General features: G+C 40.1%; 1 protein-coding gene and 1 long non-coding RNA gene across 2 annotated transcripts in view; one reads left to right on the top strand and one right to left on the bottom strand.

Annotated features, from left to right (window-relative positions):
* LOC116066120 (exostosin-1) overlaps nt 1-25,152 on the top strand; it is a 269,823-nt gene that overhangs the window by 94,619 nt on the left and 150,052 nt on the right. The gene's annotated exons all lie outside the window — the stretch shown is intronic.
* On the bottom strand, nt 12,796-17,350 carry LOC118493848. Its single transcript, XR_004895880.1, has 3 exons — nt 17,338-17,350; nt 16,111-16,112; nt 12,796-13,038 (listed from the first exon to the last, which is right to left on the bottom strand). It is a non-coding gene; the product is annotated as an uncharacterized LOC118493848 (long non-coding RNA).

Genomic DNA, 25,152 nt, shown 5'->3' with positions numbered 1-25,152 from the left:
GACATTAAAATGAGTAAACTGGTTGAGTATTTTGCATTATATCGGACAAAACTCAAACTGAATTCATACATGTGAAACTAAAGCTTCAGTAACTTCTTGTTGTTTTTAACTACAGTTTGTCATTCATTTTGATGACGGTTTTGTCAAATGATAAAAGAATTTCATGATTTTGGTAATTCTAATAAACTAGAAAATTCAGTTATCATAAAGCCATAATTATTGTAATGAATCACCCTTATCTTATTATATTAACATAATATTAATAGTTAATAGTTAATATTTCAGGCATAATGCAATAGTCAATTAGTTAGACGGACAATCGGACACACTGCATGTACTATACAATACTATACAACACTGCATGTACTATACAATACACATAAACAGACCAACATTAGTGTCGTGCCACACAGAGCACAAACTGTATGAACTCAAGCCTGATAATTGGGGAGCATATTGATTCTCATAAGGACTGACAGGGTCATGTTTTATTTCTTTGTACAGCTCTAAATGTGTTAACGGTAACACATGCACTCAAACACACACACACTCAATCACACACTCACTCACGCATGCACGCACGCACGCACACCATACACACACACAGAGCAGTATTGAGCTTTGATTTCATTTGTTTGTCTATTAGAGCTGTCACTGATTCCATACGTGGAGACAAAAAAATATATATTCCCCCGAGACACATTTTTCTCCAGATGACATGTTTCAAACCAGCTTTTGTGTGATCTAATACAATGTCAACTATAGTTTTCCCGCTGCTGTCCTAAAGAAATCTATAGGAAAAATCTATATATTTATGTGGAAGAAAGATGAGTCTCATACTGTATATTGGTAGTAAGATCCAACAGGCCATTGTTTATGAATACTGCCTTGCTGTGTTTAAGTGCACTGGCTTCAGTAATGGATTCTGCCCATGCAAAGCTGTTGGTGACACATGAGGGAACATTTGTGATACCTTTTTGTTGCTGGCATTACCACTGGCTGCAGCTGCAGAGGGGGAAGCAGGGCCTCTCTCTAGAGCTGGGCAATATATCGATATTATATTGATATCGTGATATGAGACTAGATATCGTCTTAGATTTTGGATATCGTAATATGGCATAAATGTTGTCTTTTCCTGGTTTTAAAGGCTGCATTACAGTAAAGTGATGTCATTTTCTGAACTTACCAGACTGTTGTAACTGTTCTATTATTTGCCTTTACCCACTTAGTCATTATATCCACATTACTGATGATTATTTATCAAAAATGTCATTGTGTAAATATTTTGTGAAAGTACCAGTAGTCAACACTACAATATCATTGCGGTATTGATATGGAGGTATTTGGTCAAAAATATTGTGATATTTGATTTTCTCCATATCGCCCAGCCCTACCTCTCTCTCCCACAGCCAGTCCAGAGTGCAACTGCCTGGATATTTCACCCTGCCGTCTTTCACACCTTTATCATGTTTTCTAATCTTAATGTAAATCCTGTTTTGGATCAGTACTTGGGATATTTTGCGGATATTTTGGTGCATTGCTGACTTTTTGCCAGTATTACCAAACAGTAAAAGCATTATTTGGAGCAAAGCAGCTGTAATTCCTTCACAGGTTCTGCCTGATTTAAGCTGTTTGGATACGTTTGACCTTTGGACATCACTCACTCATCTTTAACCGCTTAGCAGGGGTCGGGGTCGCTGGGGCCAGTGGTGGAAGAAGTAGTCAGATCCTTAAGTAAAAGTACTACTAGCACATTGTAAACATACTCTCTTACAAGTAAAAGTCCTGCATTGAAAATGTTACTTAAGTAAACTTATGGAAGTATCATCAGGAAAATGTACTTGAAGTATTTAAAAAAAGTAAAAGTACTTCATGCAGAAAAACCCTCACATTTTAGAAACTGGAAATGACAAAAGAGTTGAAAGCGGTGAAAAAAATGGCAAAAGTCGAAAAGAGCGTTAAAGCATAAAAAAAGCGTTTTATGTTTAATGGTCTAATTATTTCTGCTGGACTTGTAGGCTGTTATATTGTTGGCTAGGTTAATTTATAATATAACATTGTATTTTATAAACTACGTGTTTTTTATAAACACACTTTTGTGTGCAAAAATCTTAATCTGTAAAGTAACTAGTAAGTCAGTCAGTCAGATTAATATAGTGGAGTAAAAAGTACAATATTTCTCTGGAGTGTAAATGAAGTGGAGTAGAAGTAGAAAGTGGCATGAAAAGAAAAGACTCAAGTAAACTACAAGTACCTCAAATTTGTACTTAAGGAGTTGTTGTCCGTATGATTTGAGTAAGGTTGATCGTAGCTGCAGCTTTGGCAGTAAGATAGCTCTTAGCCAGTGCACACCTAGCCCGGGTAAAGTTAGGACTAAGTTGCACTTAGCTGAGCGGCGACGGGACCTATCTCGCACCCGGCGCAGCGCAGCGCCAAGCCAGACACAAGTGTCTTTGCTAGTTTAAGACTGACGCAGTTGTCGTTTCCAGTCCAGCGTCCACGTCGTTTAAATAGCAAATGCACCTGCGCCTATCTGTGCGCCCATGGGCGTGCTGGTCTTACAGGGAGGTGTGTTCAGGTGAATTCTTGGCGTATTGCTATCTTGAGGCAGCAGGAAGTGATCGCGCCATTGACCAACAAAAACCTCTAAAGTCAATAGCGCAGCATTTCATTGTTAACAGCAAATTAGTAAAATGTGCCTAAGCTTATGCGCCTAAGCTTATGCGCCTAAGCTTATGCACAGCGCGCGTACACTATGCTTGTTACACACACACACACACACACACACACACACAGGGACGCGACAGCAGCACACAAACATGCAAAAGATTACGAATAAAAATATTACAGTGCAAATCCGCCATCATAATAGCAATGCGCCAAGGTCCAAACGCGCCTGGCTTTTAAAGGGAATGGGAGATGACACTCTGATTGGTTTATTGCATGTTAAGCCCAAAACACACCTATGATTAATGAAGACACTAAGTACAACCCTTTTGAACCATGCGCCCGGCAAAGAACCCTTTTTTCCACCGTCAAACTAGCAAAAGTGGATTTGGACACACCCTAAATGCACCTGCGCCAAGCGCTTCACGCCGTGCGCTTAGATCGTTAAAATAGAGCCCAGAATGTGAAATAACCTTAGCTGATGAAGTGGAGGCCGAGGAAGAGCGGGCAGCACTGCTTTCCCCTTATTCGCCCAGTGCTTCGCTCCCATTGCTAACATTATTAGCTGACACAACATGGCTAACAGTGCTAACATCTGAACCAACCTGAGCATCAGAAAGTGCAGGGAAGAAACACTCTTGAGTTACATTCCACCACTGGCTGGGGCAGCAGCTCCAGCAGGGGAGATATAATCCCTCTACCTAGTCCTGGGTCTTCCCCGAGGCCTCCTCCCAGCTGGACGTGCCTGGAACACCTCCCTAGGGAGGCGCCCAGGGGGCATCCTTACCAGATGCCCAAACCACCTCAGCTGGCTCTTTTCCATGCAAAGGAGCAGTGGCTCTACTCCGAGTTCCTCACGGATGACTAAGCTTCTAACCCTATCTCTAAGGGAGATGCCAGCCACCCTCCCGAGAAAACCCATTTCGGCCGCTTGTACCCATGACCTAGGTCTTTCGGTCATGACCCAGCCTTCATGTCTATAGGTTAGGGTAGGAACGGAAATTGACCGATAGATCGAGAGTTGGCGTGAGAGAGACTTATGGACGTATTTATTGCAATAGGTATATTGATACAGCCCTGTCTGCTGAGTGAGAATGCTTTCTTAGCATCTGAAATTAATGGGACATTGCAGTCCCTTCGGTCTGGCCTATTAACTACACATCTGCTCGCTGCATCAAACGTGCCAGCAGCTCAGGAAAAAAATAACAGGACAGAGAAGAAAACCGAGACATTGATGTTCACATGATAATTATATCATCTTATATTTATTAAAACACATGTTTATATTTTGCTTAATATACAGTACAGTATATTGTAAAATCTGTTTTCATCTCCAAAATGTCAACTTTTCAAAATCTAGAAAAAACAACAATACTTTGTTTTAGGTTTTGTGATAATGCATTTTTGAGATAATCTAATCGGCAAAAGACTTTTAGCAGCCGAAGAAGTTGACATAATTATTTTTCAACCTCTCAACAAAATATTCAATGCTCCAGTTTATCTGAAAACGTCCCCATCATCCTGTGTATCCCAGTGTGTTACACTATCACCAGTGACCGATTTAATGCTCTCTGTATCACAAAGTTGGATGGACTTTTTTATTGACAAAACGGAATGATCATCTCATGATATTTATTTACAGTATAAAACTCTACTGTTAAAGCTTACAAACAACCTCACATCTCTTATATAAGTCTTGTGTCTATAGTAGACAATGCAGTACCTATTTACCTTTAGATACTCAATAATCTATGATCTGATATATATGATTCTACGACAGATTTTGACTGTTTTTTTTTTTTAAATTCATTTTATGTTACTAGATTGTTGTCTGGCTTTTCACGTGTTGATCTCAGTTCAACAACCTGATTAAATAAAGTTACTAAATATTTTGAGATATATGCTTTTTTACTACACACTACACAGAGAACTTTCTAATCCTTAAAAAAGTAATTAATAAGTAGTGTTTGGATGAGTGCTTCTGCTGCTATATTGTAATGCTAAAGCGTTTCCCTCAAACATATACCAAAAACAGACAAACGCAGAGACAAGGATGCCACAACAAGAATAAACTCAACTATCACTGCCACAACACATAAGAAGGAGCTCATGTATGCATCATGGAGTTTTCCTGATTAGAGGCTGTTGTGTGTCACTCAGTGTTTACCTTGAGATCTCAGCATGGGTGTGTTTCTGATGGATGTTATAAACCACCGCTAGTGTCCTATTTTTAGAGAATTCATTTAGAATTTTGTAAACCAAAGAGATTTTTTTTTTTTGCAAGATCTGACATCTTACCCTTGGAAAAGATAAGATTGCAATCCCAACTGCACTTAGACTCTGTCCAGAATCCTAAGTGGCATTATTTAATGAGATAAGATGTTTGGATAAGCAGGTTGAATGACTCTTTAGTTCCAGGCATTTGGTGCAACATAGTGTAATTTTGTATTTGGTCACTGTCACCCCCTTCCCCCAGTGTTTTCCAGGGCAGCCTGTTCTCATGAACCATACGTTCGAAAAGCTATGAAAAGTTAAGCACTGCAATTTGTATGATTTCCACTTTTTTTGCTGTGTGCACCACATTGACTGCTGCTGTATAAGAATGCGGCTGGAGGAGGTTGGGGTAGACAGGTGGGAGTTAAAACACAGGACTTTCAAGCCAGGGAGCGGATTTAGCTTTCCGGGGAAAACAAAGGACTTTCACCTATGTGTGTTTCCTTGGGAGTGTTTTAATCCAAACCATGATCTTTTTCCTAAACTTAACAAGTGTCGCCACGTAACGCTCACTTTTTCTTGCCTAAATTTAACTGTAATCTCCTCCGAAACGACCAACAGCTTGCGGTGCCCTGTACCCGGCTCACAGTCACCTATTCTCAGGTAACTGACGCACCAACTGCCGCTGACCTGACGGAGCACCATGCAGAGCACGGTAGCGGTTGTGTCACAGAGCTCTGTAGCGGCTAAACACATCTACTAACTGCTGCTGATACGACGAACTGTGACGGAGGTCTGTTGCCACGTCACAAAGCTCTGTAGCGTATGTCACGTGACCGGCTGGCAGTCTCCTGGTTTTGTATGATATCATACGTTTTAGCGTGCATAACTTTTCGTACGATATCATACGAACCCATTCATGGGAATGCATTGTCCAGGGAGTCGGTCTGTTTTGTCTACGATCTGCATCACTGTGTTTGTGCAGAACATGGAGTAACCAAAAAGCATGGGTTGGATGATACAACAGAATAATAACACACAGCATACAGCACATGAAACTTTCAACCAGCCTGGTTTTAAAGTGCTCATGTTATACTTTTTGGCTTTTTCCCTTTCCTTTATTGTGTTATATATCTTTTTTTGTGCACGTTATAGGTTTACAAAGTGAAAAAGCCCAAAGTCCACCCCAAAGGGACTTACCATCTCCAACAGAAAACACTGTTCACAAACTGCTCCAAACAGCTCTATTGTAGTCCAGCCTTTACTTCAGAGACAAACGTGGTCACTTTGTAACACTATAATGCTCGCCTAGCTGCTAGCGTGGCACGCCCTCATACTCTGCTTCTGACTGGCTAGTAGTCCTTACCTAGCTACTGCGCATGTGCGACTCCCAACAAAGATGGATCAGAAGTGAGATGCCTCACTCGGTAGCTAAAACAGAGAGCTCAACATACAGGGTGAAAAGAGGAGCTGCAGCAATGTGCTGTACAACTAAAATATGTTTTGTTTTTTTTTTAAATTAAACTATGTAAACCTATTCTGATATAACCTCTAAATACAATTATGAACCTGAAAATGAGCATAATATGAGCACTTTAAAGTTACTCTTTAACCTCAAATACTTCTTTGGATGTCTTATTTTGTACTGCATTTCCATGCCACTTATCAGCCAACTTATTCACTTAAAATTGGCAAACAAAACCTCACAACAAATCAATCAACTGTGGATACAACCTAGTGCCAATTCCCCATACATGTGTGCTGTTGCCAGGCACAACTAGCTTTATGTAGCAGTCTGTGTGTCTTTTTTAAATGGCTTCCAGGTCTACTTTTTCAAGAGCCACCTGCGCTACCTGCATTTTGGACTACAGATAGTAACCCACACAGACAGAACCAGGCCCAAGATTCAAACACATAACCTTTTTGCTTCTGTCCATGCATTTGCATTTTCCCCAGTTATTAAAATGGATGTGAACATGCTCACTTGTTGTTGTAGTTTTGAAACTGACTGAGGTAAACACACAGTCCCTCAGCCCAGCGCAGGGTTAAGCATTTGGCCATTTAACCTGGTCTTATCCCAGGGTTCCCAGTGACCATCTGGAGGCTGAGTTGGCTCTCTCTCTCTCTCTCTCTCTCTCTCTCTCGCACACGCACACACACACACACACACACACACACACACACACACACACACACACACACACACACACACACACACACACACACAAAAGCCTCTTCACTGCCAAGTAGTCTTTTGGCTTTTCGCCCACACAGGAAATAACAATCATAGCAATGACATAATAGAAATCATAATAATCAAAGTAATGATACATACTGTTGCTTATAATACTAAAAACTACAGTACATAACTTAGAAAAAAAGAATAATGAAGCATATGAGGAGAAAATGAGGAGAAAAATACCTAGAACTGCAGCGTCAGTTGATTAATCGAGTAGCTGAACAAAAAATGAATTGCCTATTATTATTATTATTATTATTATTATTATTATTATTTTGTTCCAGCATCTCCAATGTAAATATTTGCTGGCTTCCTTTGGTTTTGGACTGTTGGTTGACCAAAACAAGGCATTTGAAGACTTTCCCTCGGACTCTGGAAATTGTGATTTTTCACTTTAATCTGACATTTTACAGACTGCACGGTTGTTTGATAATGAAGATAACCGTTAGTTGCAGCACTAAAAATACCAGTTTTGAATTAAAAAAAAAAAGCTTTCTTTTTTTTCTTTCCTATAAAGTTTTTGGATAAAGGATTTAACCACAACGGGATGTTTTGAAAAATAATATCTTGTCCTCTTATAGCAGAGCGTATTAAAGAGGAACAGGAGCTGCCAGAGTTGAAACAAAATGACAAAGCACCTTCTCAATCTCTAGAGCATAAAAGTAACCTGAATTTAGGTTATGTTTTCAGCTCGTGAGAATCAGAGGTGCACTGCTCTCTTCACATGTTATGCCTGGAAGCATAAACTTGCAAACATATGAACCTTCATGGACGCATATATTCTCACTCTTTTTTTTCTTTTTTTTAACTCCTACACATTCTTAAAAAAAAACAAAAAAAAAACAGGCTTGTTTGTCTGTTGAAAAATCTCATCTTCAGCTGTGAACAACACAACATCGCTGAATAATTGAGAAGGTTGAGGTCGGGTGCTACTGGAGCTGTTTGGTAATTGGGCCTAATTGATGAAAATATTGGCCCCAGCAATCGCTCATCTCTGACTGCATAATCTGATATAATATGCAGCTGGAAAGGGTAGGCCTCTATTGAATTACATTCTCTATATGCTTGTCGTACACACACACACATACTGTCTTGACATTTAAATATCAGTTTAAGGTTAATGCGTCTCCTTCCCAGATGGATAAAACGCTGTTAACGTCATTCTGGAGCTCTTACCACATAATAATAGAAATATTGCCACAAAATGACAGAAAGTAATGTGCTTTTTTTTCTTCTATTTAATATTGTTTATTCAGATTTCTGCTTACAAATAAAATATCCTGTTTTACTCCCCCACAGTGGAAAGCTCTACTCCCTGTGACCCTGAACACGATAAAGAGGAATTGAAAAATGGATCCACAGGCACTGCAATCATGTCAATATATGAAGTGCTACATAGTATATTTGAAAGTATTTAGTATCATTAAAATGGATCAGTCCCTCTTTCTATCCTATGTGGCTTTTACACCACTGTGCAGAAACTGCCCTGACAATCGCCATGACAACCGCTATGAAAACCGCCTACCTCCAAGAGCTTTTCCCTCAAAAACAAAGCGATTTTAAAAGCAGCTGCTTTTGGTGGATTTTTGGCGCCAGAAGTTCAGCATGGTGAACCCTGCACCGCAGAGCACGAGCATGTGCGCGTTAACTTAGGTGGCAACCGCTTCATACCACTACCACCGTGAAGGAAACCGTTTACCCTGTGCCCCTTTCACCTCGTTGAAATGACTGGAGGCGGCGAGTTAGTTAGTGTGAAAGCCCCATTAAAGTTTTACTAATCTTGCATTGCCAGACCTTCCTCTCCAGCGCTGCGGAGGAGGGTCTGGCTAGTCCACACAGTATTCCGGGATGGGAGAAAAACGTGCTCTGATTTATTGGCATTTCTTTAAAGCAATCACAGTCATCTTTGGCGGCGCTAAGCGCTAAGTTTCGGTGGAACGTGTATGTTCAAAGGTTGTTTTAGTCCAAAACAAAAAACTCAGATTGGACACATAGTCTAGCTAGCAGTCTCGATTTACCCTGCAGAGATTTGAGGAGCAGTTAACCATAGTCCTCATAAATCCACCAGAGTTTAGAATGTCAACACAAAGAAAGAGGAAGGTAACGGACATCCGGCCTAAAAAAGAGGGACATGCTGATAAGTTTGGATGAGATCGACACACTAAGCTAACCACTGAGCTAATGTTGCTTCTGTGTTCAATTAGAATGACATTGGCAGGATGGATATATCACTTGCTACTATATACAATACACTATGAAGAAGAAAGAAATTGGCACACATAAACATGAGGTCAAGCTGAATGGGTGAAGTGAAATGATTTTCATGGTGGCCATAGCCACAATGGGTCCCAAATATTTAAGAATTTTCTCAGGAAATTAGTTCTCAGAAATGTGTTTCAGAGTATTTCAGATATATACGTTTGGTAACATGGAGAAAAGGGATTTTCAAGAATTTGGATATTATGCCGACCTTACACCCAAATGACTTTTCAAGCGATTTCACTGTCGCTGACTGCTTTCCTATATCGTAATGAAATCCTGAGTCTTGCTAGAGTTAGGGCGCGCTCCTGTCGTCTCCATCGTTTGGTGTAAGGTGGTCATAAAACTCAGACCGAGTCAGTCTTTTTCCCGTCTTGATGTTCCGACAAAATCAAATGTGTTTGATATTATCGTAAGTTTTAAGTCTTGGTAGAGAAGTTAAATCATGTGAACATTGTCAACAACCAATGGGTGCACTCCCTTTAGCACCAAACAGGAAGCAGCAAACGGCTAGAGCCAGTGTTGCTTATGGTTGCTATGGCGCCGCGCTAAGCTAAACGCTAAAGAGGGAAAGCTGCTGATTTTTAACCCTTCTGAAATGAGTCATCCAACAGGAGTTTTATCGGTGGATAAACGCTGGCCTCCGGGTACTGCCGCCGTTCATCTGTATGTACAGCAGAACAGAAAATCTGCAAACTTTCCTTTAAGTTACCAACTAACGCCAGCGGTAGCTAGCTTGGTTAAATTTTATTATTATATATTATTTAGTCTTGCAATTTGTGACCCTGCAAGATTGTCAGTCTTTACATATTATGACAATCTTTAATGTTAGATGTGAGATGGTGTCACACTTTTCAATGTCTGTTCAGTCTTCTAGTGTATGGTAGGAATTAGTTGTTAATGGGTCTATAAGGTTTGAGCTTTGTTGTACGGAATTTACTAAAGCTTGACAGAGAAGCTGGTTGGAGTACTAATGTGGGCTGACTGAGACGAGACAGACATTAAAATACTTGCTTTTTTGTGAGTTTTAGTATCAGTCTTGACTTTGACAGATCTATGTGCCGGCTTTTATCAGCCTCAACACGGCAATGAATAATTTGATATCTCATCTTCCAGTCACATGTTATGCTGTACATGTTTCCATGCACACGCATGCACGCATCATTTTTTTAATGTGAAATAAATAAAGGAAGTGGACCCAATCTGAACTCCATATAAAGATTTGCACTGCCCAACAATGATACCACTTTGTTGAAATCAAACACCTGTTTCAGGACACAAGAGTTTTTTTCTTTAAAATAAAAGGGGCAAGTCCAACCGGAACAGTAGCTTAGCAATATTTGTTGTTTGCCAGCATTGCAGACATTGTGCATGTGTAATTTGTTGAAGCCATGACATGCTTGTTAGTCCATTTTCATTAGCATGGAAGCAAAAATCAATGTCAAGTTTATGTTTGTATCTACACTCACTTAAAGGATTATTAAGAACACCATACTAATACCGTGTTTGACCCCGTTTCGCCTTCAGAACTGTCTTAATTCTTTGTGGCATGGATTCAACAAGGTGCTGGAAGCATTTTTTAGAAGTGTTGGCCCATATTGATAGGATAGCATCTCCCACACCATTACACCACCACCACCACCAGCCTGCACAGTGGTAACAAGGCATGACGGATCCATGTTCTCATTCTGTTTACGCCAAATTCTGACTCTACCATCTGAATGTCTCAACAGCAATTGAGACTCATCAGACCAGGCAACATTTTTCCAGTCTTCATCTGTCCAATTTTGGTGAGCTCGTGCAAATTGTAGCCTCGTTTTCCTATTTTTAGTGGAGATGAGTGGTACCCGGTGGGGTCTTCTGCTGGTGTAGCCCATCCGCCTCAAGGTTGTGCGTGTAGTGGCTTCACAAATGCTTTGCTGCATACCTCGGTTGTAACGAGTGGTTATTTGAGTCAAAGTTGATCTTCTATCGGCTTGAATCACTCGGCCCATTCTCCTCTGACCTCTAGCATCAACAAGGCATTTTTGCCCACAGGACTGCCGCATACTGGATGTTTTTCCTTTTTCAGACCATTCTTTGTAAACCCTAGAAATGGTTGTGCGTGAAAATCCCAGTAACTGAGCAGATTGTGAAATACTCAGACCACCCGTCTGGCACCAACAACCATGCCACGCTCAAAGTGGCTTAAATCACCTTTCTTTTCCATTCTGACATTTAGTTTGGAGTTCAGGAGATTGTCAGACCAGGACCACACCCCTAAATGCATTGAACCAGCTGCCATGTAATTGGTTGATTAGATAATTGCATTAACGAAAAAATTAACAGGTGTTCCTAATAATCCTTTAGGTGAGTGTATTTCTGCACCAGCATACACTTCCAGATGCTGCCTTGTCAATATACCATGTGACATAAAGGCTTTAGTTACAGAAACATTGTAAAGATGAGAATATGTCAGCAGTGTGCGTTCAATCAATAGACCCAGTTAATTTAAAGAAACAACACAATTGGGTAGTTTGTAGTTCTGCAAAGAATGGCACATTTTTGGAATAGATTAACTCTTTAATAGGATTTATTCCTGAGGGGATAGCCCATAAAATATTCTGTCTCTTGTTTTAAAGGCTGTTTTTATCATTCTGCAGTTAAATAATAACACTGACTCGGACAATGTTTTGGCTGTGCTGAAAGAAGCTTATTTAACGGTTCTCAGCTAGTGTTTTTTTTTATAGGGCTGGATGAAAAAAATATGTACTACAAACACCAACTATGTTTATTTAGAGGACTTTTGACCTCATTCACATTTAGTGGATTAGTCAACAGATGTGTTGACTAATCAGCGGCTCTTAGCTGTGATCCAGCCGCAGTTTTCCTCCTCTTCCTTTTGTTCTCGCTTGTTGAAAGGAACTCCTGTCTGGCGGGAATATGACACAAGACTTACAATTGATAAATTGTCTGGATTGTGTCCACATGCTGTGCACACCTCACTGAGATGTAAAGTCAATGCAAGCCAGGCTAACCTTGTTATGTGGTCTGGTTGATCGGATCCCAATGCGGGTGTGATCCAATCTCGGAGCATACCGACTTGACAGTTAATGCGTCCTGACGTGATTGGATGACAAAAGTCCCGTTGAAGAGACAAGTGTAACCCCGGTCTAATAACTATGACTGGAAGTTTCGACAAGAAACTATTATGATACAATGGAGTCACTATAACTCTCCTGCTCTGATCTCAACAATGACAATATTGTAATCTGTGTCCCCAAGTGGTGTCATGGTTACATTGTGAAATATCAGAACTTCCTAATAGGGCTGGGCAATATATCTATATTATTTAACGATATACAAGGCTAGATATCGTCTTAAATATTGGATATCGTAATTCGGCATGAATGTTGTTATTTCCTGGTTTTAAAGACTACATTACAGTAAAGTGATGTCATTTTCTGAACTTACCAGACTTACTAGCTGATCTATTATTTGCCTTTGCCCACTTTGTCATTGTATCCAAATTACTGATGATTATTTATCAAAACTCTCATTGTGTTAATATGTTGTGAAAGCACCAATTGTCAACCCTACAATATCGTCACAATATTGACATTGACGTATTTGGTCAAAATTATTGTGATATTTGGTTTTCTCTATTTCGCCCAGCTCTACTTCCAAAGGAAAGCATTCCAGTGTCATCCAGGGGTAATTCGGTCCTGATCTGCCCTCTAATGGCCTTACTTTTTAATACTGCAGGTACATGCAAAGTATGCAGGCAAGTGTGTGAACAATGCTGTCACATTGCTGGCACTTGTCTATGCATCGGCATTGTCAAAATCAAGTATATCCTCAGCCTTGCAGAAAACTGCTGCCTGCTACTGGACACAATCTTGATGAAAAGGATGAGAGTGAACCAAAGCAACTTCTGTTGGCAACCCTGCTCACAGATGTTCTTGCCGTATCTGCTTTTCGTCACACTAAGCAATTCACTTGTTTGCCATTCTAAATCTCGCCTGGCTTTGACATTAGATTTTTTTTAAAGTGAGTGATGAATGGAGTAGAGAAAAGATGATAAAGTATTCTTCTTAACTGAACTTTAACTAAGCTTTAGATCTTTCTAAAATGTAAAAAAAAAAAAAAGTCTAAGTTAAAGAAATCTTTAAACAACGGAATGCCAGTTCAAACATCATAAGTTGGCAGGGTACCCAATTGTGGTGTTAGGTGACTCCACAGTTTCATAATCATTGTCACATTAATAAATGCCTTTTCTAACGTCCACAACCAACGATTTTGCACAGTGGGATCACTGTCAGAGTGACCGCTATCACTGCACATTCAGCAAACCAGACTCTGCCAATGATATATCTCATTCAATTTCCAGAGACTTAAATCATTTGGAGGCACTGGCTGAAAAGGTATTTGATTATTGTTTAATGACAAAGTCGGCTTTTATCAGATTAGTCTTAAGCTCAGTGTGCCTGGATGTGGGGATGGAGGGAGGTTATTTGGATACACAGTATTCTTTTGGGACACAGTTAGCATAGATTTATGTATACAAACACACCCTGAAAGTAGAGAAGCAGAAGTTTTGTGCAGAGAAACACTTAAAGAAATGGAAGAATGTTAAATCCACACTAAGTATATTCTCACACTGGCTGTGGCTTAAATTAAAGCCAGTAATTACAAATTTAAAAATGTAACCTGTATCTTAGGCTATGTTTAGACGGAAATGATCTGAAGAGAAAACGCAAAAGTGGCGTTGCGTTCTCACTTTTTATTCCGCGTTTAGACAAAAAAGTGTGTGAAATGCGATCCACCAAGTCTGCGCGCCTGCGTAGAACCTTCCTTCTACTTGTCTCCCTCTCCTCCTCATCTCTCCCTCTTCTCTCCCTAGTAGCGTGAAGCGAACAACAAAAGCTGACAATTTTGTCTGGACAGACGAGGAGGTGGAGTTATTGCTCCAAACAATGCACACACAGACACACACGTGGCACACACGTGGCACACGCGGCACGCACACGGTGCACGCGCACACACACACACACACACACACACACACACACACACACACACACACACACACACACACACACACACACACACAGACACACAGACACAAACACAAACACACTTGCACAGTGTGTTTTTACCCTTTAGACGGTTTAAAGGTTTCACTTTTTTGCGTTTTTAAGCCCCAAAAATGCTGTTGCCGTCTAAACGAAAGGCACATCTGATAAAATATTTTGTCGTTTTCACCCGCGAGCGTATTCGTGTAAACAGGGCCTTAATTTGTACTTTGTGTGGCCACCAGTTCCTCTAAACGTGGAGCTTTACCCTCTGGTCTGACTTCATTAGTTTTTTTTCTCCACTCATTCCACGCTTCAGCAGATGTGAAAGTCAACATCCACTCTAGCCAGAAAGAAAATACTGCACAGTGGAACGCTTCAGACATCTTTATCCACTATTCTCCTGAATCCAAGCTGGTTGGAACACCTGTTTGAGAGGAAAGATTACGGATTGGTAATGAGGAGCAGTGATCTGGAGTTCAGATGTGATCTTAAGACCAGAAAGTCATAATTCTGTCCAGTTGGGAAAAGCTGAGTGGGGAAATTGGTCACTTCCTGCACAATGTTGGCAATATCAGTGTGCATTGATGCAGGACATTTAATCCCCACCTTAGCAGAGCTGCTCGGCAGCCAACAGTTTGAAGCTGGTTGTACTGGGCAGCTTCCAGATACCCAGTACTTAAAATATGAAGATAAGGCAAATTCATATTCATATTCCAAATAGGCACGCAAACACACAGCTGTTGTAGAATTAAGTGGCAGTGCTAGTTTAATCTTACTTGCCGGTTAAGTTGTCAACTCATGCAAAGAAGTTTTCTTTTTTTTAGCAAAAGTTTCTCTTATATAACTATTTTAACCTCAATTTAAATCCCTTCTTCTAACTTATTCACTAATGGCATTGCAGTATCAGACATCCCTTACATTCATTTCATGTCAACAAAGATCCTAACTGCAGCCAGCCCCATTTGCTGAAGAAGTAAGATTGGGTTGAAAGCTTTGAAAAGCCAGAAAATAATTAATACAATTATTTTGATACATACGTTATCTTTGTCGACAACACAATGTATGCGTTTTACTGTTAACCCCTTGCAATAAGCTTAACTCTGGCTTGAGTCCATCAAAAGAAAATACATGGCTTTATGCAGCGTGGCATGTTGGAGGACCAAATTAATTGCTGAAACAGTATGCCTATATAAAGAATCATGACTTTCTAATCTGGTTGACTCCTCTCTCCACTCAAGCCCTGAGGAAGACCCTGTGTGGTCGAAACCGGTCGGCGTTCTCCTTTTTGAGATATTTTATTAACTTTTATATGCCCTAAACCAGGGTTTTTAGGCCAAGGACCCCTTAGCTGAAAGAGACAGAGCAGGGACCCCTTACTACATTCAGTACATTATATAAAAATTTGGTTGCATATTAAACTGGGCCAGATGGATGAAAATGGATGTATGGATATTCATATAATAGATAAATAGATATGTATACATAATGTTTTAATGCATTCATGTGGAAGGCAAAAGTCCTTTACTGTAAACTGTATCTCTGGATGGCTAGTGGCTACCATAGTGGCTACCTTACTAACAAAGTGTATCATCAATGTTGTGTAAATTAAAAACAAATTTTAATCCATGACGGCGTAGTGTGTTACTAACTCCGGATTTCCACTGAATGCAGAACGTCTGCGGACCGGCTCCGCTGCAGAACGGCTGCGTGCGCCGCCGTACGTCAATACCCACTAGGTCTGGATTTGTTGCAGCACGGCTGCGGCCATGACTGACAGCTGTAGTCATGAGGACCCACAATATCTCGCGAATTTACATAGAATAGAACCACAAAACCAACAACAGTTTGTTTCCATCCAGAGGAGTAGAGGGGAAACAACTCTGTGCTGTGTTTTCAAGGTGTAGTGCAGGGAAATATGATCCGCCGTGAGCACGGTGTATTTTATTTTGAAAATTAACCGGATTTTTATTTCGTTTCGGTGCTCGACTTCCTGTCCCGCACTATCTGCCGTGTGCTGAATTGCTGCGGAGCTCTCCGGCATCTGGCAAAAATAGAAGCTCTGCGTATCTGCTCCGGAGGGCTGCAGACCGCCGGAGCTGGGACGCAGTCGGAACGCAGCCGTTCCGCAGTCAGTGGAAATACACACATTGACTTTAATGGAAACCTAATGACTCCGCCGACATTCCAGAGTGGATCTGCAGCCGTTACACATCCAGTGGAAATTGCCGGTAATGGTTTTCTTTGAGACTGTGGTCCCAGCTCTCTTCAGGTCATTGACCAGGTCCTGCCGTGTAGTTCTGGGCTGATCCCTCACCTTCCTCATGATCACTGATGCCCCACGAAGTGAGATCTTGCATGGAGCACCAGACCGAGGGAGATTGACCGTCATCTTGAACTTCTTTCATTTTCTAATAATTGCGCCAACAGTTGTTGCCTTCTCACCATGCTGCTTGCCTATTGACCTGTACCCCATCCCAGCCTTGTGCAGGTCTACAATTTTATCCCTGATGTCCTTACACAGCTGTCTGGTCTTGGCCATTGTGGAGAGGTTGGAGTCTGTTTGAGTGTGTGGACAGGTGTCTTTTATACAGGTAACAAGTTCAAACAGGTGCAGTTAATACAGGTAATGAGTGGAGAACAGGAGGGCTTCTTAAAGAAAAACTAACAGGTCTGTGAGAGACGGAATTCTTACTGGTTGGTAGGTGATCAAATACGTATGTCATGCAATAAAATGCAAATTAATTATTTAAAAATCATACAATGTGATTTTCTGGATTTTTGTTTTAGATTCCGTCTCTCACAGTTGAAGTGTACCTATAATAAAAATTACAGACCTCTACATGCTTTGTAAGTAGGAAAACCTGCGAAATCGGCAGTGTATCAAATACTTGTTCTCCCCACTATATATCTTAATTTTTGGAAAAGAATATTTTCAAATAATATACTGTATATCAAACAATAATTTGGCAGCCCCCCTGCAGTAACTCTGAGGACCCCCTAGGGTTCACAGACCCCCTGTTGAAGATCGCTGCCCTAAACCAATAAAGGCATTTTGACTCCATCCTTAGCACGATGCAAGCCCTAGTGGCTTCCCTTTTTCTATAGTTGACTTCAAGAGTTTAGTACAGTACTTCACAACTGCAGCACCTGGTAGTTTTTCTTTTTGCTGCTACTGTATGTTTGATATGAAATGCTTTATTGATTAATCTGGGAGGTAGTACTTTTTTTCATAAACTTATGTAGTTGTATATAAAGATAACTTTTTGGAGAAACGGTTGCATTATGTACAGGGTATGCATATCCAAATGTAAAGGGCATGTTCTCATTTCCACAGTAATGACTAAAGGCTGCAGCTGCTGTCTTTTTAAAATAGAAGTGGTGAAGGTTGCACGTCCCCTCAGGTTGGTTTAGCTTCATTTTTCCATTTTCTTTGTCCTAACAACCTCTCCCGCTCTCTATTTCTGTCACTCAAATGTCTTTTGGGTCACAATTACTTGGTCACTAACTGTCTTGCACACTGACAGCGTCCACTAAAGTCTGATTTGTGTTGGTAGCGTCTGATAAATCAACTGAGCGGATTCATCTCAGAGTCCTGCTGTTGTTTCAGTTTATTAAAGAATATTTGCTAAATCATCCTGGCTGTCTTGTTTATTTCTCTTTTGACATTGACAGTATGCCTTCTCCGATTATGTGTTGATTGATGGCACTGTCCCCTCCAGCATGTAGCATGTTTGCCCTCCCCAGACCGCTGAAACCAATGTGTCCCTGCATTGCTAGAGGACATTATAGTCAGATGCCTACAATTGGTGCACTGTCTGATGGATCAGAAAAGGTAGTTTAGCCTTTCTGGTCCATAAGACAGGGCACCAATTGTATGCACTGCAGACAAATTGCCCAAATATTCTTTTTTAGTGTCCTCAAAACTGGCAGCACAAAAGACATCAGATGTTATTAAAAGGATGAAATGTACAATAAAGACTGCATGGGCAGGCATTGTGGTGGCTGCTGCTCTGATGGATGTGCATGTATGCAAGTGAGTGAATCCATCCACTTTCCTCACTTCCTTCATAATGGTGAAATGTGTGATTTTATGAGAAATAAGTTTAGATTTTTTCCTTTTTTGTTTCAGGTGACGTGGAATTGAGTAGTTTCGTCTTTCAAACGACTTTCTGTAGGATTATTTTTTTTATGACAAATTAGAGCTGGGCGAAAATCAAATATCACAATATTTGTTTTACCAAATACAATGTTGATATTGTGGGGTTGATTATTGGTGCTTTCACAAAACATTTACACAATGACATTTTTGATATATAATCATCATTAATAGTAGATATAAGGACTAAGTGGGTAAAGGCAAATAATAGAACAGCTAATGCAGTCTGATAAATTCAGAAAATTACATCATTTTATTGTAATGTAGCCTTTAAAACCAGTAAAAGACGACACTTGTGTCATATCACAATGTTACGATATCCAAAATTTAAGACGATATCTAGTCTCATATCGATGTCAATATTATATAGATATATTGGCCAGCCCAATGACAAATGCATAGTTCATCTCAAAAGTACGGAGGAGGATTAGGGCCACATGTGAAAACATTTTATGAGTTCTGAGTTTAAAGTCAGAATTCTGAGAATAAAGTTCTGACTTTAATCTCACAATCCTGACTTCTTTTTTTTTTTTTTTTACTTAAAAAAAAAGTTTTTTAAGACTTTAGAAAAAAGTTAGAATTCTGACTTTGAACTCAGAACTCAAATACATTTTTTCACATGTGGTCCTCCTCTTCCATACAAAACTGCTCTCAACCAGTGTACCTTTAGCATTTAGCCATTAAACACACACACACACACACACACACCGTCTGCTTGTCAGTTGGGTGTACAGCACCATACCTTTACTCACATTTATTATAAGTTTATGTAAGTTTATATAAGTGTGCTACAACTGTCTTCAGTAATGAAAAGAAATGTTGCAATTTACAACCATAATGCCCCTCTTGTACTACATTTTCATGTTATCCATTCTACTTGATTTCAAATTTCAAGCCATTCAGCAACACACACACACACACACACACACACACACACACACACACACACACACACACACACACACAAACACACCATCTTTAATGTCAAGTAATTTAAGGGAAACTGGTTAACGTACAGTACCTAATTAATACATCATGTTGTTGGGGCTGCAGAGGCGACCTGAGCAGCTCTTTTATGAATGAGCGTTCAGCAGCTCTGATGATTGATGGTCCTAGGTAGGACCATCAATCATCAGACAGATTAATAGAGCTACTATAGTCAAACTATAGCCAGACAATTAGGCCACTGATTTGGATGTTGCTCTAAAGGGTAACCGCTAACACCAGCTAATGCGCCCACATCCCTTGTGGATTCATAATGTTAAAAAAGGACATTAGTGTGGCTTTAAATTACAGGGGGAACTAATTAAACTGCCCTCTAGGGATCGGTCTGCTTCGTATTCCATACACCTGATGAGGATTATTGTTAATTTTACACCTTAAATCAGATTATATGTCCTTTCTACCTGTCCTTTTCTACTTTTGATTTTAATTTTGTAAGGACAGTATTTGATATGTTATACAGGACTAACAAAAATGCATAAAAATAATGAGTTAATTAGTCATGCTTGATCTACAGAAAATTTATTCACAACTATTTTGGTTACTTTATATAATATTCTCTTACGTGACAGTAAACTAAAATGTTTTTTATTTAGAAGAGAAAACTGAAAAAAAAAGTTCAAAATAAGAAAAAAGAAATTGACTGTAAGTCCCCAGAACGTCTTATTGGTTGACCATTGCTGAACTCCCATAAAGGCATGAGTGACAAAGAAATGTAAATGTTCTGCAAAGAAGAAAACAGGTTCATACACAGCTAAAGTAAAACTTTCTACTCCTTGAAAGCAAAAATTGTGGAAAGGCTTTTGAAATCTCAACTGTTTTCAGGCAATGCTTCTTCACATGTTTTTATCTTAATGTTTTAATTGACATACAGTAACACAAGTGGGACTCTGTTGGGTCTTTATCTCGTGTGCAAAAACAGTTTTTTTATTTTAAAAAAAATCCTAAAGTACATGGAGGAAGAACAAAGTTTTTGAGCAGGCTGTTATCATGAACCATTCGTACAAAAAAGCTACGAAAGTAATGCACTGTAATTTGTAAGCATTCCATGTACTGTATCGGTGTGCATACATGCATAAGGGAATGCGTTACTGTTGGACATGTGTAGTTCTGGAAATGCACAGCAATGAGCAAAGATGGGGACATGATAAGAGAAATGATTTGTGATCTTACGTTTGCAGGTGTTTGTAGAAAAAGGATTTAAATATACATTTTTCCCTGTGAGGTGTCTCCCTATATGTTACCATTCATCGCCTTGTAAATTGTGACACATTTAGCATATTAAGATCTGCTTGTAGCAAGGTGTTGAGACTCGTATGAGGTGCTTCCCATTCCTTTTTAGATTTTTTTTTCTTTTGCACTGACTGTGCAGACTGTCTATTTGATGGATTGTCTCTTTCCTCTCCTTTAGTTCCTCTGTCTACGCCACACTGCATTCTTCAGAAAATAATTGAAAAAGCCATTCCTTTTTTTTAGGGAGATCTCCACTCACTGGCATTTTTTAGTACAGTGCTTTTATAATACACATCATGCAGCATTACCTTAACTCATTCCAACAATAGCATGACTCGATTGCAGCGATTGCATATGCCGATTGGTGTGACAGTGGAGGTATTGTGACATATTCAGCATTACGTTTGACCTGGTGCCACCAACATTTGTGCTTCTTCAGTTGGCCTCAGTTGGGACTTATTATTTGTTAAGTCAGGAACGCTCGTCATAGATTTAACAATTTATTGGGACGAATGGAAATGCAGTTATGCTTGGCGCTGATCGCTCCGCTCTTGATAAAACTCCCTGGACCAGCCGAGCAGCATGCTGAGCTGAAACAGGAAGCGCTATGCAGAAAACCCCATTGGATATAAAAGAGTGAGCCAAAAGAAAGACATTAAAAACCATTTAAAACTTTGATTCATGTTAGGACTCTGAACTAGGAAGGTGGAGGCTGGGTTGGTGGAGGCAAAGCGCTGCCAGCAGCAGGGAGTGAAGCAGCGTCAGTGTAGCAGTGGTCTCGCTTTGCCAGACCTTCCTCCACAGCACTGAGGAGGAAGGCATTCCAGGATGGTAGAAAAATGTGCTCTGGTTTATTGGCATTTCTCTAAACCAATCACAATCGTCTTGGGTGGCGCTAAGCGCCGGACGGAGCCACGGTGCTGCTGCAACATAGCCTCGGGAAGGAACTTGTTTTGGTGGAACATGTGTACGTTCAAAGGTTGTTTTAGTCGTGCAACAGAAAACTCAGATTGGACAGACAGTCCAGCTAACTGTCTGGATTTACCCTGCAGAGATCTGAGGAGCAGTTAACCATAATTGTCATAAATCCACCAGAGTTTAAAATGCCAACACAAAGAAAGAGGAAGGTAACGGACATCCAGCCTAAATGAGGGATATCCGGCGGAATTTCTGGTGGCACCGGAGCAATCCCGGAAGTGGAATGTTGTGTATATAGACTAGTTTAGCAGGGACCAGTGAGGAGGGAGTATTTTAAAAGGACCACCTTGATGTTAAAATGATGTGGCTGTGATTGGTGTGTGTCTGATAGGAATGATAATTCAATCAGCGGGCGTATGACTAACGCTAAGCTGAATTAAGTGTATATTTTCAATATTGAATAAAAGATGAAAATCTGATTTAAAGCAGTATGTACGGTAACACAAAATTGAATGTGAATTTGCCTGATAATCAGACTTAACCTTTCCATTTCACTTCATTTAATCATAATTTTTGTTTTGCCCTAACCAGTAGCGAGTGATGTATTCGTCCAGTATACGTCATTTTAAGTCTATATGAAAGCTGCGGTAATATTTGTAAAATGTTTCTGTTGCAATGTAGCTAAGGTAGCTAATACGAAGATCACATACTCATTCTTATGCAGTGCTTATTCTTATTCTGATTCAGTGGTCTAGAACCAGATGTTAAAGAATTATGTTGACATGTAGGGAAATGAAGCTTGCTTTTTACCAGTCTTTGTGCCAAGCTATGCTAACCTGCTGGCTGTAGCTTTATATGTAACCTTTTTTTTTAAACAATCTTTTCATTTATTTAAAGGTACTGTGGTAGTAAAATCAACAGCTGCTGTGTGATTTCTCCCCATTTTCTTATCTAGTTGTACAACTGAAAACATTTCTGAACTGTGCTTGTCAATAGAGAACCAATTTTATAAAATCCATTTTAATAAAAAGAAGTTACACATTACAGCACACATCTTTTATTTATTTATTTTTTCAGCTCCTTCTACGTGAGCCGTCTCTGAACGTTGAGTTTTTCCTCCGTGTCTCTACAATGTGTTAAGTTACGTTAGACAGCCAATGGCCAGCATTATCATATCTTGGTAGAAACATGCTGCGTGCTAATTGGCTCACTAACGCTGATGAGATTTACTCCTTAGGTATTGAAATTTGGTATTGAATGACAAGACCTTTTTTTTACTCGATACTAAGGAGGCAATTCGGTCGGTGCCTAAAAAGTATTGAATTCTGTACCCAGCCCTATATAAAATGACTTAAAAGCAGGTTACTACAAGACCTTGCTTGGTTAGTTTGCTCTTTCCCTGTCATTTCCTGTATCCCTATGTCTCCTGTGCAGTGTGCTGCTCATTTGTTTTGATTTCTACAAATTAAATACAAATTGTGCACCTATAAGCAGCCACATTTTTGCATGCCGTGACTCGAGAACACGTTACAGCTGGCACAAGGATTGGAAAATGTTATCGTTTTTCATCTTTTTCCCCTCCTGCCTAATAATTCATTCCTGTCATTTCCTTAGGAATCCCTTGTAGCCTTTTCATTCATCTTTTATGTGTCACCTGTCAATTCCATCAGTATTGCTCTTTTTCTGCTACACAATCTCGTTTCTTTAAACCAATCTCATTAGGGTTTCTCCCTGCTTTTTATGCCTCCAAAAAAGTCTGAATTGTTGGATCTCAGAAGCTGGTTGCTGGTTTTCTTATTTGTTTTTCCATCTCTGTCTCTTCTGACCAACATACATATATGGATGGAACTTCGCTTAAAACATATTGATTGGAAATGCGATGTGGTCAGAGGACGGATGAGGTTAGAAAGGTGTGTGTGTGTGTGTGTGTGTGTGTGTGTGTGTGTGTGTGTGTGAGAGAGAGAGAGAGAGAGACCAGGCTTAGTTCTGTCTAAAAGCTGTTCTGCATTAGTTGCCGTCACTCACACCGACTTCTGTCTCTCAAACGCACACACGCACAAGCTTGTGTGTGTGTGCGTGCGTGCGTTCACACACCTTTCTAACCTCATCCGTCCTCTGACCACATCTCATTTCCAATCAATATGTTTTAAGCGAAGTTCCATCCACCCACAACAAACTTTGCTTGCTTGGTTGGTGTGTGTTTGTTTTATTCTACGGGCTGAGATTCAGGTGTCAGGGTTGGTCCATGATGCCTTTTAGGTTGTCTTCAGGCGACAGTGAGAGAGATCCATCATCCCTATCTGTGACACGTCAGCCTGCCTTGACTCTCTCAGAAGCCAAAGTAGCTGGTCTAGTGTAGGGAAGAGGCAGGAGGCAGACGGTTGGCGCAGCTGTCATGTATGGTGGGTGTGTGTGTGTGTGTGTGTGTGTCTGATTGGCTCGATGGTGTTTTAAGCCTCCAACGTCGCCTTCCAGACAGCTAACCTTAACCCTAAACATAACCATTGCCGCGCTGCTTGGAAGGCGACGTTGGGGGCTTAAAACACCAAACACCGTCCGACTGACTGACAACATTTTTCCGTCTGTACAACTTTTTCTTACACCGTCTCTTTTTTTCTGTTGACTCAACTTTTTGTGTGCAATATTCTCCTCTTTTGTTTATTACGTCTTAACAATTTACGGGATGACGCCTATTTTATAGTATGCAAAGGTCCTCAAGCATGGGTGAATTGATTAATCAAAAGGCCCATGCGATGTCTTTAATTTGTATAAAAATGTAATCTAAATGCAGTTTTGAATTAACCCATTTATCAGATATTTCATTGTGTTCTTGCCACTTGCATTCAGACTTGTTTCAGACTCAGTGCAGTTATTTAAAATGCTTATTTTGCTGCTTGGACATTTTTTGATGTTGATGTTTTGTCCATTATGGATCCCTAAAGAACCACTTTGCTGATATAACAGTGCAGCTGTTAAAACTATAACTCTGATTAAAACTATATGGTGTCTGTTTGACCAACAAGTGGATGAGAACACGTACGAATGAATTGTTGGAGTTTCCTCTTGTTCTAGCAGCTGTAAAGTGATCTGTGATTAATTGCAGGAGAGTGTTAACTGGCAGGGAAGCATGGGAAGAGTGTCACATTACAACTGCCCAAACTTTCCACACACTGCAATTACCTCTCCAACGGTGAGAGGTAATTGGCATCTTTGCTGTATTTGGAACATCATTTTCGAGTTGTTAGGGAGGGCTGTGTGGAAGCATGCTGATTATTTCAATCAGCCCTTTCAAACCATGAAACAGGTGCCGTGTAGGGAAGTGTGATACTACCTGTATGGTCTTTGTCTTTTGATTTGGAAAAATACAAACACTTCCTGTGCTGCTGGTCTTTTTTTAGGGATAGGGC

The sequence above is a fragment of the Sander lucioperca genome, chromosome 19, assembly GCF_008315115.2.
Source record: "Sander lucioperca isolate FBNREF2018 chromosome 19, SLUC_FBN_1.2, whole genome shotgun sequence".
NCBI classification, from domain to species: Eukaryota; Metazoa; Chordata; class Actinopteri; order Perciformes; family Percidae; genus Sander; species Sander lucioperca.
This window is presented reverse-complemented; position numbering and strand designations above follow the sequence as displayed.